We start from the raw sequence: 16,195 nt of genomic DNA, 5'->3' as shown, positions 1-16,195 counted from the left end.
GGATTGGTGTATTGCATAATTACTTTAATGAACGAGCAGAATCCCAACAGGACAGTTTAGACACATCTCTTGGGATAAGAGACAAAGAGATGGGGAGGGGGGTGAATACGGGGAGGGGAGGGAGATTGAAATAAAGATGATAGACTGCTACAAAGGGAAAGCGAGCGAAAAGCTAAAATACGGAGATCAAAGAATGCAAACACAAAGCATATTGTTTCTTTTAGAATAATACATGTGATAACATGGAAAGAGCAGAGACTTGCTAAATAGCAGAGATCTTCTAGAATCCTAGTACAGTACAGCTCTGGGGTGCCTGGTGACTAACAAACAAGCCTTCTTCTCTACTGTCAGTCCATTTCATCAACTCTCTTCAAATATTCATAGCATTTCTACCTCATCTTTCTCCCTTTCGCCCGTGAACCACTAAATATGGTTGTTGTTCTTGTTTTCCATATTTTCCCTGCACACACACACACACACACCTAGTGCCAACCCTGTCGCAGCCAGCCAACCACGCTTGTCTTGCCTGAGGCCTATAGCCAGGGCTAGAGGTTAGATAGGGGTTAAATTGAAATTTAACGGAGGATTAGATTACCAGTTCTGGGAGACAGACTGGGGTTAGGATTAAAGGACCCCTACAACCACACACAGAGCACCGAGTCACATCAACATGCACATCACACACCACCATCCATGGTGGGTAGAGGGAGCACTTTGTTGCTTTGCCTTCAAAAGTATCCTAAATAAATATGGTCTGATTTGATTTAAAAGAGAGGGTAGACATTCTGGAAATAAACACAAAAACAGAGATGGGGATGAAAGAAGAGTGCAGGGGACGGAGAGAGTGATTGATTTCCACACAGTTCGAAAGCGGTTTCCTCTGGGGCAATGGATAAAGGGAAGGAGAGAGAAAAGGAGAAGAACAGAGGGACCTGGGTAATAAAGAAAGCAGACACTTCGCTGGGCTCCTGTTACGGTCACCTCTTTCTTTCCCTCCTTTTCTTCACTCTCTTTTCTTCACCTTAACACAGACTCCCTTTATTTCTAATGGAGTCCTAAGCAACCTGAGCTCTAATTAAGGGAGTGGGAGAGGTAGATACAGAGGGAGAGACAGGTGGATGGAGGGGAGAGGTGTGGAGGAGTGGTCAGCGGGACAGGACTACGAGGGTGTTAGATGAAACGCAGAACATAAGGTCTTGGGAGCAGACAGCAGAGTTTAGAAGAGGACATGCATTCACATTAAAAAAGGAAGCGAGAGAGAGACGGGGAGAGAGGGAGGGGGAGACGGAGAGGGGGAGACGGAGAGAGGGAGATGGAGAGGGAGAGGGAGACGGAGAAGGGAAAGAAAGGAAGAGAGAGGGAGACGGAGAGGGAGGAGGGGGGAGAGGGAGAGGGGAGACGGAGAAGGAGGGGGAGACGGAGAAGGGAGGGGGAACGGAGGGGAGGGGAAACGGAGAGGAGGAGACGGAGAGAGGAAGGGGAGAGAAGGGAGAAGGGAGACGGAGAAGGGGAGGGGGAGACGGAGAGAGGGAGGGGGAGACGGAGAAAACAGAGAGAGGAGGGGAGACGGAGGAGGGAGGGGGAGACAAAGAGAGGGAGGGGGAAACGGAAGGGAAGGGAGACGGAGAGAGGGAGGGGGAGAAGGAGAGAGGAAGGGGAAACGGAGAAGGGAAGGGGAAACAGAGAGGGAGGGGGAAACAAAGGAAGGAAGGGGGAAGAGACGGATAGAGGGAAGGGGAAAGGGAGGGAAAGACGGAGAGAGGGAGGGGGAACAGAGAGGGGAGACGGAGAGGGGGAGACGGAGGGGGAGACGGAGAGAGGGAGGGAGAGACGGAGAGGGGGAGGAGGAAGAGAGATGAATGAAACAGAGAGCCAGAGGCGGATAAAGGGCTTTACCAGAATGAATGCCATGCCAATAAAACCCATTGGATATTGAAGCTGAACTTATGAGATGAGGATAGAATGAAGAGAGAGAGAGAGGTGGTAGAGTGTGAAAGAAACAGTCACAGCTCCAGTTGACACAATTCCACTGAAACTAAAACTCCTTGGGAAAGAGAAGTAGCTCTCTCCTCCTCGACAAACAGTAGAACAAGAGAGAGAGAGAGAGGGAGAGAGAGAGGGAGGGAGTGCTGCTTCTCTATTCTGAAAACCAAGAAAGAGGGAGAGTGTTGGATGTTACACTTAATGGAGAACTGAAGGAGTGTGAGAAATAGGGAGAGACAGAAAAGGAAGGGGAGAGGGAGGGAGAGAGGGAGGGAGGGAGGGAGGAAATGAGGTGGCGATTCAAAAAGGGAGCGAGAGAAAGAGTCAGAAAGGAGAGCGAGAAAGCTGTTTGTAGCCGTGAGAATTATCATTAATAAAATCTAAAAATAACATTGGCACTTTCCCTTGGTTGGCCTGAGTAATTGTTCTAGCAGGGAAGAAGGTAATTACAGAAGGCTATTAGAATACAAGGCAGGCGCCATGAAATATTCCTACAGGAAGTGTCGGCAAGGCGGAGCGGAGGGTTAAAGCCGTTGGGCACATGCCTTACCAGACGCAGCCTAGCGACCGGGGAGCGTAGACGCGGCATGACTCACCGCCATAACGATGGTCCAAATGTTTCTACCGGAAGAGCCGGTGTCACCGTGTCAACACAAAACACACACCGATGCTATCACTCACCCACCTGCTCAGAGTGAGACAGTCAGACAGGGAATGAGACACACACACAGAGGAAGGGGAAGAAGCTAATCCAAACTAACCATTTGACATAAAATACAATAACACACGTACTCACTCAAAGACCGAGAAGTCAGGCGCACACACACACACACACACACACACACACACACACACACACACACACACACACACACACACACACACACACACACACATATGGTCCAGACATTAAAATAGCAATACGTAATCTTTTGTGCAACCCAACCAAATAGAAATGTGAGTTATAGATTTATCATTCTACTTGAAAGCAAGTTTAAGAAGCAGTCGATCAGTTCTATGTGCACAATTTCTATGCTTCCCGTTCTTAAGTTTTGTTTTTGCTACTTTTGGTTTTGTACAACAGCTTCAAACAGCCGAAACAATATTTTTGGTTATGGAAAATATATTTCATAGCGGTTTAGATGACACAATGATTCTCTACACTATAGTAGCTTATTTTGTCACAAACAGAAATTAGGCAAATTATTAAAAACAGGAAATGGCAGAGCAAATTCTACATAGTGCAACTTTAATATATGCTGACATGTAGACATGAAAACACATCGCACTCAGACTGACCCGGTCTCTCACACACTCACACACACACACACACACACACACACTCTTTTACAGTGTGTCTCTTTTACAGTATTCATAAAAACACACACACAAGCAACGACACACTCCATTGGCAGTAGTCACACACCCACAGCCACAGCCAGCTTCCTGCTACTACGAGCAACAACATGACTGTCACTGTCACTGTCCCTGGGAAGAAAATCACAGTGGCATGCTGGCATATGAAATTACACACACACACCCACACATAACTACCTGCTGGAGGCAGACATGCAAATAGGCTAGCAGCTGCTGAGCAGAGCACGGCATAGAACAGCTCCTGAAACACGCAATACTCACACAGTCCATGGTCAAACCCCTGCCCCGACCTACACTAACGTGAACACTCACTTCACTGTACATTCTTTTTTACATTTTTTAATTTTTATTTATTTTTTTATTAACAACAAATCAATACATAAAGCACATGAGGGAACACAAGCATAAATAGATTACAAACAATGGACAATCGAGCTAGGGGGTACAATATCACATTACAATTACACAAGGGCCTTAAGGGACATGCATATACTTACAATTCTAACAGCTTTTTGTTAGTAGAGCATTTAACCGTCTTAAAATACAGTTCAGTTCTTTTTGTAGGATACGAAAATGTGGTTTTCTGTTTGTAAATTTCCATTTGTGTATATGAAATTTGGCCAAAAGAATAATGAAATTAATTACATAAAAATGATTCCGCTTATTTCTATTGTATGTAAAGAATCCAAACAGTACATCTCTCCACAATAGTGTAAAATCTTCATAAATGTGTTCAATTATAAACCTACTGATGTCTTGCCACAGTTTTCTTACATGCATACAATGCCAAAAAAGATGCACAACTGTTTCTGGGTGGTCATTACAAAAGGAGCAATTTGAGTTGATGTTTTCCTTAAACATCTTCATATAGTGGTTGGCAGGATAATATTTATGAATAATTTTAAAGGAAACTTCCTTAATTTTGTTAACAAGTAGGTATGTTTGTGGCAACATCCAAACTTTTTTCCAACAGATATTATCAATACTTCACTGTACATTCTAATGCTCATCATACTACCACACGTGACAGACATTGGCATTGACATGTCAAACTCCCAGCAGACATTGATTACATAAAGCTTATGTAAGAAAACAGCAGAGTGAGGGTGAGAGACGACAGAGATACACTACACTACCTCCGGCTGCGTCTCAGATGTTGAGCCAATAACGATGGTGTTGCTGCCAGGAGAAAACCTTGTATCTCCAAAACTGATACATGAAATGGAACAGGAAACGGAAAAGATGTTCCATTTGTGAACATAATAGAACGAAACTCCAGATGGTATCTGAATACATTTCATTGGTCCCTGAGTCGTGAAACACTCAGAAATAGATAAAGCAGAGTTGGCTCTTTAAATCTGTGTACAGAAATGTGATGATGATGATTAATGGGAAAACACTGGCACCTCGCAGCTTACTGGTGAAGGTGCGTGGGATTTATTCCATGACAGCGATGATGAATAAAAGAGTTGAAATAGGTCACTGTGGATGATAAACCCTGTAAGCCGACAACAAACACCTACTAATAAATACCTGGCACATTCCCATATGGGTTTCACAAACCTTAAGAGAACAGTCCTTGCTTTAGAAACAAGGTCATATTTACAGTTTTTTGCTCCCACAAGTGTTGTTTAATTCAGCAATAAAACAATTTATTAGGTTTCTTCCTAGGTTTTGGCCTTTCTAGGGAGTTTTTCCGAGCCACCGTGCTTCTACACCAGCATTGCTTGCTGTTTGGGGTTTTAGGCTGGGTTTCTGTACAGCACTTTGAGATATCAGCTGATGTACGAAGGGCTATATAAATCAATTTGATTTGATTTGATTTATTGTATAACATCTGATGTTCTTCATCTGCACTTTTCCCCTGTAGCCAGGTCCAAGTTAGGGAATTCATGTCACGCTTCAATTGGATTTTGAAAGGACATTGACATTGTAGTGATGGCTTTGGAATCAACTCCCCAACAGCCACACTTCCAGTACAACGCTTCCTCTGTCATCTGCAATACTCAAATGATTTCCTGAAACATATGATTAATATGTTGGGCAGTAACACAAGTTACCCTCCTAATTAGAGGTTGACCGGTTAATCGGAATGGCCGTTTTTTTTCCACCTTACACCTTTATTCACCTTTATTCACCTTGATAGAGCAGTCTAACTGAGCGATGGTAGGCAGCAGCAGGCTCATAAGGATTTATTCAAACAGCATATCGTACGTTTGCCAGCAGCTCTTCGCAATGCTTCAAGCATTGAGCTGTTCATGACTTCAAGCCTATCAACTCCCGAGATTAGGCTGGTGTAACCGATGTGAAATGGCTAGCTAGTTAGCGAGGTTCCTGCTAATAGTGTTTCAAACGTCACTCGCTCTGAAACTTGGAGTAGTTGTTCCCCTTGCGCTGCAAGGAGCTTTTATGGCTTTTATGGAGCGATGGGTAACGCTGCTTCGAGGGTGGCTGTTATCGATGTGTTCCTGGTTCGAGCCCAGGTAGGGGCGAGGAGAGGGACGGAAGCTATACTGTTACACTGGCAATACTAAAGTGCCTATAAGAACATCCAATAGTCAAAGGTATATGAAATACAAATGGTATAGAGAGAAATATTCCTATAATTTATATAATAACTACAACCTAAAACTTCTTACCTGGGAATATTGAAGACTCATGTTAAAAGGAACCACCAGCTTTCATATGTTCTCATGTTCTGAGCAAGGAACTTAAACGTTAGCTTTCTTACATGGCACATATTGCACTTTTACTTTGTTTTTGCATTATTTAAACCAAATTGAACATGTTTCATTATTTATTTGAGGCGAAATTGATTTTATTGATGTATTATATTAAGTTAAAATAAGTGTTCATTCAGTATTGTTGTAATTGTCATTATTACAAATAAATACAAATAAATAAAAAATTGTCCGATTATTCGGTATCGGCTCTTTTTGGTCTTCCAATAATCGGTATCGGTATCGGCGTTGAAAAATCATAATCGGTCGACCTCTACTCCTAATAGGGGACAAGTGTTGAGATATAAAGGGAGAACCCTTAGCGTGACTGGTACTGAGTCCATCTGATGTACAGGGTTAAAGAGCCACTGAACACGCCGATTGGCACGTGTGTTTTCTGTTACTCATTAGAAAAACAAGATTTCAGTCTTGGAGGTGTGTTTCTTGTCCAATGCTGTGTTTGGTTAATGATGTTTGTCTCCCATGAGACACTGTAGACACGGACGCCTATTTCACTTCTTCAAAATCCCCAGAATGAATGTAAGACAACTCAAGAGATCTGTAATTAATCTGGACATTTTTGCAGAGGATGTTTTCATTGCACAATTTTACAACTAAGGTGTTCTGTGCAGTATTTCTCAAGTAAAAACATGTGAGACGGGTTGTCTTAAGGAAACAAAGTCCGAGCTGCTGGGCAGGTCTGTCTCACTGTCTATGTTATTGGATAGAGAGTAATCACCACAGCTGTTCACCCTATGTTAGTGGGCCAATGGACATCGTCAAACCAAAACCCAACCTTCATTTACCCGTTGTGATGCACCAATGTTCCAAACTCTGATTAAGACAAGGCTGACTTCATGACCAAAATTATCCTATTTACACTTTGTAGTGAATTTTGACACCAGAATAACTGTTTAGTAACTAGCTGTTTTCACAAGAATCCGTTGCTTTTCAAAGGCAGTCACTCTTTAATAGTTCTACTGTTGGTGTAAACAGCCACATGCTAAACCCAGTATGTTGTTTATTAGTACTATTTTGATAAACTTGGGTGTTGGAAATGGGCAGAGCGGTGTGTCGAAAGAGAAAGCCAGAGAGAGAGGAAGCCTAGAGAGAAAGAGAGAATCCCAGAGAGAGGAAGCCTAGAGAGAAAGAGAGAAGCCCAGAGAGAGAATAAGCCTAGAGAGAAAGAGAGAAGCCCAGAGAGAGAGGAAGCCTAGAGAGAAAGAGAGAAGCCCAGAGAGAGAGGAAGCCTAGAGAGAAAGAGAGAAGCCCAGAGAGAGGAATAAGCCCAGAGAGAGAGGAAGAGAGAAAGAAGAAGCCCAGAGAGAGAGGAAGCCTAGAGAGAAAGAGAGAAAGAGAGAGAATAAGCCCAGAGGATAGAGAGAAAGAGAGAAGCCCAGAGCAAGAGGAATGTGTATGTTTACAGAAGATAAGGAGAATAAGTTAAATGATGGACTGGAGTGAGGAGGCATACTATTAAACAGGACAAATATGCTTATTCAAACAGCAACTTTCACACCCTGCAAATGAAAATATGTCCAGAAGAGATGGAGAGTGAAAGGAGGAGAAAGAGGGACAGCAAGGGCAAAAGGGTGAGAGAGAATGAGAAGAGCAGCAAGAGATGGATTAGGGAGAACAGAGTGGGAGAGAGAGAGGAGATAAAGGGAACAGTGCAATTTCATTTATCTAATTACATTTATCTTCCTGCTTTCACAAACAACAGAGACAAATGGTGCTTGCTGAATACACACACACAGGCACAGACACACAACAACAACGTTGCACACAGACAGAGGCACGCACACACACACACTACCCACACACTACCAACACAGTGACTGATGCCTCGCACCCAAACAAAAACCCACCAGAAGCCAGTAGAGGAAAAAGAAAGAAACAAAGTGAAAAATAGGCAACCAAATGAGGGGAATGAGGAGGAGGGAGGACAGAGAAGATAAGGGCACAACCCACATTGACACTGTAAAATGTATGTGTGGCCGCAAAGGGGACTGTGTGAGAGAAAGAAGGGGCAGACAGGAAACGTGATCAACAGCTGTACAAGAGGGAGAGAAAATAGTCCCAACACAGACAGGTTGAAGGCTTTGGCCTTTGCATCCCTGATAATATCTTTATTTCTTTCCTTCCCTCTCCCTTTCTCTCGGTAGATTTGGTTATTTGTCTGTGTGTGTGTGTGTGTGTGTGTGTGTGTGTGTGTGTGTGTGTGTGTGTGTGTGTGTGTGTGTGTGTGTGTGTGTGTGTGTGTGTGTGTGTGTGTGTGTGTGTGTGTTTCACACATCACGCCCGTCCGGCTCTGTGTATCTGATTGTGTCAATTTGTCTTAGTGTCACCCCGCTCTCCAATTTGCCATCTGTCTGACAGGGCTGCGCTGTGGGCCCTTATTGATTGGCCCACACAGCTGTCAATCTTCCTATCTGTCACAGTACAGGCCCAGGCCCATTCCCCTGCATTTCCATATAAGGACATGTTTCTGTATTTTATGTCTGTCTTGCACCCCCCTCGTCCCACCCCTTTACCACTCAACCCACCTCCTTATCATCGCACTCCTCGCCCAACCCATCTCTCTCCCCGCCTAGCGTTGTTAATTCTTGCGAACATCTCTCCAATGTTTCCCTCCTGAGTTTTAATCGATGGCACAAATCACAGTCAGGGGTGGTTTTTATGTAGTGATGATCAGTTACCCAAATGGAAAGCCGGAGTGTAATAGTGATTACCTGTCATAGTGTGACATAGCTTATGAGCTGCAGACATACAGTGCATCTATCACAGGACTGAAAATGAACACTAACAATCCTTCTCAGCCAAGCAAATCCCCCATTGATTGAGGTATTCAGTAAGAAATCATTGTAGGGTTTTGTTTATTGTGTTGTTATCCAATGGACCCTTTAGTTCCTGTCTGCTGTCCAATGAGATAGTATTTCCTAACCATGTGACCTGATCTGGAAAAACTGGTTGTAGCCTGTCAGGAATGCTCCTTTCATAATCAATCAATTTCATTCGTCACATGCTTTGTAAACTAAAGGTGTAGACCCGGGTTTCCGTTGGCTGGTAAATCCCAGCTTTTGGCAACAAAAAAAATATGTGAAAAGCTGCAAGATAAAATTGTTGCCGGCCAAATTGTCCGAGAGAATAAAAAAAATCCATTACAAAATCATGTTTTTTATTCATTTATGTAAATACCAGTCGATGTGCTCAAACTTCAAAGGAAAATATACTTCATAGGCTAATAAATCCTCAAGCTGCTGGGAAATTAGTGTCGGGTTTGTGTTTCTATTTTTACTCACGCAAAAGACTCGAGGTCCTCACAAGGGACTTCAGCTAAGTGTACCCCGACTGGGCACAAATGTCGAGTTGATTATCCCCGTTTCCAGTGTGCCCGCCAAGGGGGGACACTTTCTCAAAAACAGACTAAAGACTTTTTCAAGATCGCGTCTTCTTGAAGACAAAGTAACGAGACTGATGCACATCAAGCTGCTCCAAGGAGTTGGACAGTTTTGACTTTCCATCAGCAGGGCTAACTTTGAGCAGGCCAAGGTTAGTCAATGAGAGGCAAATGATAGTGTTGGTCAGGCAAGATTAACATATGACGACTCTGTGTCATGAATAGTATAAAGATTTGGAATGGATTGATAGAGTTGAGGAATGATGTGTGTCATGAGCAATTGGTGCATTTCTGTTGAGCTTATTCAGTAGCACTTGGAAACTAAACATTTTGCCAACTATTCACATCGGAGAGTTACAATGTTGCAATCACTATCGTAGGAAACAGAGTTTTCAATAAGCCACGTACAGTACCAGTCAGAAGGTTGGACACACCTACTCATTCAAGGATTTTTATTTATTTTTACTATTTTCTACATTGTAGAATAATAGTGAAGACATCAAAACTATGAAATAACACATATGGAATCATGTAGTAACCAAAAAAGCGTTAAACAAATCAAAATATATTTGAGATTTGAGATTCTTCAAAGTGGCCACCCTTTGCCTTGATGACAGCGTTGAACACTCTTGACATGTTATTTCATAGTTTTGATGTCTTCAGTATTATGTAGAAAATAGTAAAGAAAACCCCTGGAATGAGTAGGTGTGTCCAAACTGTTGACTGGTGCAGTATGTCAAATATTACAATATCACACACAACCCCAGGAGAGTTCAAATTACAATAAACATAACATTATTTAACATAATCCAGCAGAACTGTTAAAAGAGTAAGATTAAAATGTTAATGCCTAGGCTAAACTAAATTAGAGAGGCCTGAAAACAGCTGTGTTTTGTTACTTATTAGGCCTGATTAAAATGTTAATGCCTAGGCTAAACTAAATTAGAGAGGCCTGAAAACAGCTGTGTTTTGTTACTTATTAGGCCTGATTAAAATGTTAATGCCTAGGCTAAACTAAATTAGAGAGGCCTGAAAACAATTGTGTTTCATTTATTAATTAAAATGTTCAAACAAATAGCCTATAGGACAGGTCGTTCGCAAATTATATTATACAAATATTATATTTTGAAGTTGTCTTTTATTACTGTGTAGACAACTTGTTCTTCTAGGCTAAATGTTATTTTCATTTTATTTATGATATTAATTTATGATTTACAATATTTTCCTTTAAAAAAATAACCTTTTGTGTTGGTATAAGACCATTGTTTTACTTTATTTTACTATAACTTTATAGGTTAATTTCTATTCTGTTGAGATGATTTACAATAATGTAAATATGATTTTGAGCACCGTGTGTGGATGCCTAATGCATTACACACCCAATGCATATGGATGCCCGGTAAATTTCTCAAATGTTCGGTAAATTTAAATCTTGCCGTTCACGTTGTCCAGCGTCACATTTTCCTGACGGAAACCCTGGTGTAGACTAACAGTGAAATGCTGACTGGCCCTTCCCAACAATGCAGAGAGAAACAAAGACAAAGAATAGACAAATAACAACACAGGGAATAACTGCATAATGAGTAACGATAACCTGGCTATATACACGGGGTACCAGTACCGAGTCCATTTGCAGGGGAACGAGGTCATTGAGGTAGATATAGACACATAGGAAGGGACAAAGTGACGAGGCAACAGGATAGATAATAAACACAATGAAGTGGGAAGGTGGTATTTACAACATACGACTGGGAAAACGCCGGTTGAACAGCCCTCTAACTGGTAATTACTAATGGTAAACCCATCTATCATCCCCAGGCTTCCCACCTGCACCTCTCTGAAGTCATTTGTCAACAAAAAAGACAGCAAGCATCTTCAGCAGTTGTTGTTTATAGTGAGAACTAAATGAAAATTGCTGTCACAAAATGTATTCTGTTCATCTCCCTTTTGATTTAGAAAGTGAAAGCAGCTCTGGATATACTTTTCATGAGCAGAAAGCAGCCTTCTAATGACCTCCACGTTTGATGGAGTTCAAAACGTTTGGTCTGCTTCTTGTTTTAATTTTTGCCATGGAAAAATATACTGCGATACTGTTATTATATTTATGACTTCACACTTGGTTCTGAACGCATCATAAGGCCCAGAGTTTTTCCTGGTCAGGTAAAATGGGAAAAAGTCAGGTCCTTAGGTTTACTACCACAATAGCACTGTCCATGCAGAGAGCTCAAATATTATAGAATGTGAGAGGCAGATGTGCTACTTGACAGCTAATTCACGTAATGGCCTGTAAACAAAAAACTCTCTGTAGAGAGTGTAACAGCATGTCTGAACTTGTCTGAAGTGTCGGTCTTTGAGGTATGGGCACTGACCTATACTCAGTGTGTGGCAATCCAGATGGGCTCCTTCATGATGGGACCAGCATTTGATGATAGCCTCATTGCTAAAAGTCTTGGCACCTTACCTACCTCTATCATTATCCATTCATCCTCATCCCTCGTTCTCACCTCCCCTGGTGCTCAAAGAGATAAGACTACAGACCATTTTAGATGAGGGAGAATTGAATGGGTTTGAGATGTGTGTGTGTGTGTGTGTGTGTGTGTGTGTGTGTGTGTGTGTGTGTGTGTGTGTGTGTGTGTGTGTGTGTGTGTGTGTGTGTGTGTGTGTGTGTGTGTGTGTTTGTGTGTGTGTGTGTGTGTGTGTGTGTGTGTGTGTGTGTGTGTGTGTGTGTGTGTGTGTGTGTGTGTGTGTGTGTGTGTGGCAACGTGCGGGAGGTAGAGTTGGGTTCATTTCCGACTCATTTACCTCCAGCTCATCCTTCTTGCTGAGCCAATCAGAGTCCTCAGAGACCGTCTGGATCTCCAGCAGAGCCCAGAGAACCCATCTCATCTCATATCATCTCATCGCAGAAGAGCACACACACACACCAGCAGCGTAGCCTAGTGGTTAGAACGTTGGACTAGTAACCGGAAGGTTGCGAGTTCAAACCCCCGAGCTGACCAGGTACAAATCTGTCGTTCTGCCCCTGAACAGGCAGTTAACCCACTGTTCCCAGGCCGTCATTGAAAATAAGAATGTGTTCTTAACTGACTTGCCTGGTTAAATAAAGGTAAAATAAAAAAATTAAAATCATACACACAGTCACAAACAAACACACACACTCACCATATAGATATAAAAATCTTACACACACACACACACTCACCGCATGTGCACTCTACAAACAACACACTTATACCCCCTATCAACACACCCAGAACGAACATTGCCTTATAATGCGTGAGAGGACCACCCTGCAAGGCGATGGATGACGCCAGTCCTGCTGTGTGTGACACCAGGCTCACGGGTGAGATTATAGAGACAATCTACTTCAGCCACAACAGTCATCTCATCAAGCACAAAGCAATTACCCCCAATCACACTCTGACGGTGTTGTTCACAGAGAGACAGAGACAGAGAGAGAGACAGAGAGAGAGACAGAGAGAAAGAGGATGAATAGACTAGAATGAGAGAGTAGAGAAGGGGGAGAAATGGAGATGCAGAAGAAGGATGGAGGGAGAAAGGGAGGGGGAGAGGAGAAAATGGGAGGAACATAGGCAGGTTTTTTTTCTGCCATTGAAATCCTTAGGTGTAAAGATTTTTTTATTTATTGCAATACATTTTTTTATTGAATTGCAGGAAATTAAAATGTTGCTGCTTTACAACTGCAACCTTTTCTCTCAGCTCCATGGCAGAATGTGTAGAATTACAGGAAATAAGCTATAAAACTGCAGAAATGCCTCCCAGCTCCATGGAGAAATATGTAGAATTTCCAGAAATAGGTATAAATACACAAAAATGTCTCTACACCACCAAGCCTCTAAAATGTTCTCTGAAATTCAGCTGTGTCAACTGTGCCCCCTGCCACCACCCCCTGCCACCACCCACTGCCCCGCCCCCCTGCCACCACCCTCTGCCACCACCCCTGCCCCGCCCCCTGCCACCACCCTCTGCCACCACCCCCTGCCACCACCCTCTGCCACCATCCCCTGCCCCGCCCCCTGCCACCACGCCCTGCCCCGCCCCCTGCCACCACCCCCTGCCACCACCCACTGCCCCGCCCCCCTGCCACCACCCTCTGCCACCACCCCCTGCCCCGCCCCCTGCCACCACCCTCTGCCACCACCCCCTGCCACCACCCTCTGCCACCACCCCCTGCCCCGCCCCTGCCACCACCCCCTGCCCCCCCCCTGCCACCACCTCTGCCACCACCCTCTGCCACCACCCCCTGCCCCGCCCCCTGCCACACCCACCACCTAAGCCCCTTTTAGCTCCAGAAGAAAAGCAGATGGGGGTAAGGAATAGAGGTTAATGATGAGAGGTAAAGAAGAGATGGAAGAGTACAATGAAGAGTGAGTGGCATCAGGGCAGGATGGGGAGAGAGAAGTGGAGAATGGAGAGAGCGGAGGAGTGGAGGAGTGATGCGTGTCCTGTGTTCCAGGGGTCTGAGCAGAGTGAGCAGCAGGGCAGGATGGGGAGAGAGAAGTGGAGAATGGAGAGAGTAGAGGAGTGGAGGAGTGATGCGTGTCCTGTGTTCCAGGGGTCTGAGCAGAGTGAGCAGCAGGGCAGGATGGGGAGAGAGAAGTGGAGAATGGAGAGAGTGGAGGAGTGGAGGAGTGGAGAATGGAGAGAGTAGAGGAGTGGAGGAGTGATGCGTGTCCTGTGTTCCAGGGGTCTGAGCAGAGTGAGCAGCAGGGCAGGATGGGGAGAGAGAAGTGGAGAATGGAGAGAGTAGAGGAGTGGAGGAGTGGAGAATGGAGAGAGTGGAGGAGTGGAGAAGTGGAGAATGGAGAGAGTAGAGGAGTGGAGGAGTGGAGAATGGAGAGAGTGGAGGAGTGGAGGAGTGGAGAATGGAGAGAGTGGAGGAGTGGAGGAGTGGAGAATGGAGAGAGTGGAGGAGTGGAGGAGTGGAGAATGGAGAGAGTGGAGGAGTGGAGAATGGAGAGAGTAGAGGAGTGGAGGAGTGGAGAATGGAGAGAGTAGAGGAGTAGAGGAGTGGAGAATGGAGAGAGTGGAGGAGTGGAGGAGTGGAGAATGGAGAGAGTGGAGGAGTGGAGAATGGAGAGAGTAGAGGAGTGGAGGAGTGGAGAATGGAGAGAGTAGAGGAGTAGAGGAGTGGAGAATGGAGAGAGTGGAGGAGTGGAGGAGTGGAGAATGGAGAGAGTAGAGGAGTGGAGGAGTGGAGAATGGAGAGAGTGGAGGAGTGGACAATGGAGAGAGTAGAGGAGTGGAGGAGTGGAGAATGGAGAGAGTAGAGGAGTGGAGGAGTGGAGAATGGAGAGAGTAGAGTAGTGGAGAATGGATTGAGTGGAGGAGTGGAGGAGTGATGCGTGTACTGTGTTCCAGGGGTCTGAGCAGAGTGAGCAGCAGGGCAGGATGGGGAGAGAGAAGTGGAGAATGGAGAGAGTAGAGGAGTGGAGGAGTGATGCGTGTCCTGTGTTCCAGGGGTCTGAGCAGAGTGAGCAGCAGGGCAGGATGGGGAGAGAGAAGTGGAGAATGGAGAGAGTGGAGGAGTGGAGGAGTGGAGAATGGAGAGAGTAGAGGAGTGGAGGAGTGGAGAGAGTAGAGGAGTGATGCGTGTCCTGTGTTCCAGGGGTCTGAGCAGAGTGAGCAGCAGGGCAGGATGGGGAGAGAGAAGTGGAGAATGGAGAGAGTAGAGGAGTGGAGGAGTGGAGAATGGAGAGCGAAGGAGTGGAGGAGTGATGCGTGTCCTGTGTTCCAGGGGTCTGAGCAGAGTGAGCAGCAGCCGTGCAGTTGTGAGCTGCAGAGCAATTACACTTATCTACTCGTTAACAACCAGGGTAATTGACTACATGGGTCTGCACTGATACACTGAGCGAGAGACGGATATAGAGGGAGAGAATGGGAGGGGGAGGGGGAGAGGTAATGAGAGAGAGGGGGGAGAGAGAGAGAAAGGTGGAGAATGACAGCGGTGAGGGAAGAGCTGGGGAAAAGGGAAAGAACGGGGAAAGGGGAGGAGGATGAGAGGAGAACAAGAATGGGAGGGAGAGTAGCAGAGTGAATAAGTGGATGAGAAAGGTGTGTGTGTGTGTGTGTGTGCATGTGTGTGCATGTGTGTGTGTGTGTGTGTGTGTGTGTGTGTGTGTGTGTGTGTGTGTGTGTGTGTGTGTGTGTGTGTGTGTGTGTGTGTGTGTGTGTGTGTGTGTGTGTGTGTGTGTGTGTGTGTGTGGAGTGATTGATGGGACTGGTTCTGCAGGGCTGGTGAAAGAGCTTGCTAGACCGCCTTCACACAGGGAGGTACTTAGAGACAGCATATACCTATAGACACATACTGTATATTCACAATGACAAACTCATCTGCCTCCACTGACACACACAGAAACAAAGGGAGTCCTTACACTAGTATCTGGTCCTAGAAGTGCTCTGCCTCCACTGACACACTAGCAGAAACAAAGGGAAACCTTACACTGGTATCTGGTCCTAGAAGTGCTCTGCCTCCACTGACACACTAGCAGAAACAAAGGGAAACCTTACACTAGTATCTGGTCCTAGAAGTGCTCTGCCTCCACTGACACACTAGCAGAAACAAAGGGAATCCTTACACTAGTATCTGCTCCTAGAAGTGCTCTGCCTCCACTGACACACTAGCAGAAACAAAGGGAAACCTTACACTAGTATCTGGTCCTAGAAGTGCTCTGCCTCCACTGACACACTAGCA

This window comes from Oncorhynchus keta, chromosome 31 (assembly GCF_023373465.1).
Source record: "Oncorhynchus keta strain PuntledgeMale-10-30-2019 chromosome 31, Oket_V2, whole genome shotgun sequence".
Classification (NCBI taxonomy): Eukaryota; Metazoa; Chordata; class Actinopteri; order Salmoniformes; family Salmonidae; genus Oncorhynchus; species Oncorhynchus keta.
This window is presented reverse-complemented; position numbering follows the sequence as displayed.